Source organism: Octopus bimaculoides, chromosome 20 (assembly GCF_001194135.2).
Source record: "Octopus bimaculoides isolate UCB-OBI-ISO-001 chromosome 20, ASM119413v2, whole genome shotgun sequence".
In the NCBI taxonomy this organism is placed as follows: Eukaryota; Metazoa; Mollusca; class Cephalopoda; order Octopoda; family Octopodidae; genus Octopus; species Octopus bimaculoides.
In genome coordinates this window covers 944,571-946,926 of record NC_069000.1, presented here as the reverse complement: position 1 = coordinate 946,926, position 2,356 = coordinate 944,571, and the positions used below count along the sequence as shown (strand labels likewise).

Below are 2,356 nucleotides of genomic sequence, written 5' to 3'. Positions count from 1 at the left end.
ATCATCATCATCGTTTAACGTCCGCTATATATATATATACATATATATATATATATATATATATACATACACACACACACACACATATATATATATATATATACAGGAGTAAGCACATGAAATGTGCAACAAAACTGTCCGATGAACGGGAACGTGAAACTCAGAGTAACGGTTTTTTGTTATATTTCTGCTGCTTTTAAATAAAGTATATATATATATATATACATATATTTATACTCTTTTATTTATTTCAGTCATTTGACTGTGGCCAAGTTAGAGCACCACCTTTAGCCAAACAAATTGACCCCAGGACTTATTCATTGTAAGTCTAGTGCTTATTCTATTAGTCTATATATATATATATATATATATATATATATATATATCGGTATGTATGTTATGTATATGTACTTGAGTGTGTATAAACACGCATTCATGCACACATGCGAACACACACATACAAGCACATACACAAGCATGCATGTCAAGAGTGATGTTTGCAAGTCTCCCTTCTACAATCAGTGTCCATGCCACAACAAACTGTGGTTGTGTTGTTCAGTGCAATGATGATGGCTAAGCACGGCTTGTGCAGACATGACTGGAAGCAATGCAGTGGTGGCTGGTATCTGCCATGAGTCTGACACAAGCAGGGCAAGAAAGAAGCCATCGACTTCATAATCCATGTTGGACAGCGTATTCTCAGCAGAGAATACCTCAATGTCACACTTAAATATAATTAATTAATTAACCAATCCAGTGGAATGAAGAAGTGTGATGCTGACACACAAATAGAATATCAATGCATTCCGTTTATAGCAGGAAATGGTGGAGCAGGAGTGGTGGTCACGATGACTGGGATGTGTTGCTTTCTGTAGATACTGGTTTCAAATTTTGGCATAAAATGGGGGAGGTGGGGGGAGACATGTCAAATTTCAGTTGATTGATTTTCTAGGAGTTATCTCCTCATTCCTTGCTTCTTTTTTCTTTTAGATCTTTAAGTATCAGTTGAGGGAGTTTTGCTAACTAATTGCATGGGTAATCTCGGCGAAGTTTTTCAACTCACTCTATTACATATGTGAGACCCTCTACAGGTACATCAAGAATACAGAATGTTCGCCTGAGATATTTTCTATGCAGCCATTTAGTTGATATTTATGAACAATACCATTACATTCTTTCCATTTATATATATAGTGATTACTCTCCAACTTCTTAACTGAGTAGAATACGCTTCGCTGAGGAGGTCTAATAAGACTGAAACATGTCGGATGCTTTCGCCAGTTCACTTAAAGGACAACTGTCTCGTCTTTGTCTCACAGAACTATCGATTGACTGATCTTAACGAAGTTATCTCCCATGCTTGTAAGTTTTCGACTTTAAACACCCCTAACAGGGCTCTTTTGACTATCACTTCGATCGATGATGTTAATTAATCGAACTAATGTACGTTTGGGAGAGTCTACTGCAAGCACTGGGCTTTTTAGATAAAAAGTCAATTTCTGAAGGGTTAAAATGTAGCTTGAATTATGTCAGCATATTATTAGCATGTATTCTACGTTACCATCATCCCAGGGATGAAAAGACGAAGTTTTATTAGGGGCGAAATTGAACTCGGGGAGAAAAATAAAAGAAAGTAAAAACATTACAGGGTTCTTCGTTCTCGGTGAATGTGTGGGTGGTGGTGGTGGTGGTGGGGCGAGGGAGTGACCCAACACAAATGGCTTTTTTTTTTTAATAACTAAATTCTCCCATCTTGTAACACGAATAACTATCTATACGTTGTGATCGAGATGCGATGACAGCAAGATTCTGGTGCTAAAACCACGCTACAAGAGGAATCACCAACCTCAGCAGTACAGAGGAGGTGGAGGGAGGGGTGTGGTCCAGTTGTAGATATACCTCCACTGCTGCTGCCACCTGTAGTCGAATCGTGTTAGCTAAAGGGTAGATAACCGTACAGAGTCTCTGATGAAACTGTGACAACAAAAAAGCCGAGTGCTACCAGTAGGACTGAACATCGTGTAGTTTCTCTCTCATTTCTTCATATTACTGTCGCTGCACATTTCCAATGGGACCCTCATTACAGTCTGTAGCCTGATCAGAAAGTTAACTACGCTGGTATGTCGACAATCTTCCCATCGATTTCCTCTTTGCCATCTGTTATACCTAATTATTACTTTACCTCGTCCTTCGACGGACACTGTTTCGTCTGCATTGTCACTAGACTGGCAAATATAGATTCCACTCTTTTCATTTCCTCTCCAATCCATCCATACCCATTGATCGATAATTCTCACACTTGATGTCCAAATGTCCCGAACACACTTCCGCGCTATATATATATATATATATATAT

At 38.5% G+C, this 2,356-nt stretch overlaps 1 protein-coding gene across 1 annotated transcript in view; it reads left to right on the top strand.

The window, feature by feature from the left end:
• Window positions 1–1,921: 1,921 nt before the first annotated feature.
• The window catches only part of LOC106867611 (coiled-coil domain-containing protein 102A), a 20,724-nt gene continuing 20,289 nt past the window's right edge, over window positions 1,922–2,356 (top strand). Inside the window, exon 1 of the mRNA XM_052975022.1 lies at window positions 1,922–2,118. The gene's annotated coding sequence lies outside the window, so the exon portion shown is untranslated. The remainder of the gene's footprint in view (window positions 2,119–2,356) is intronic.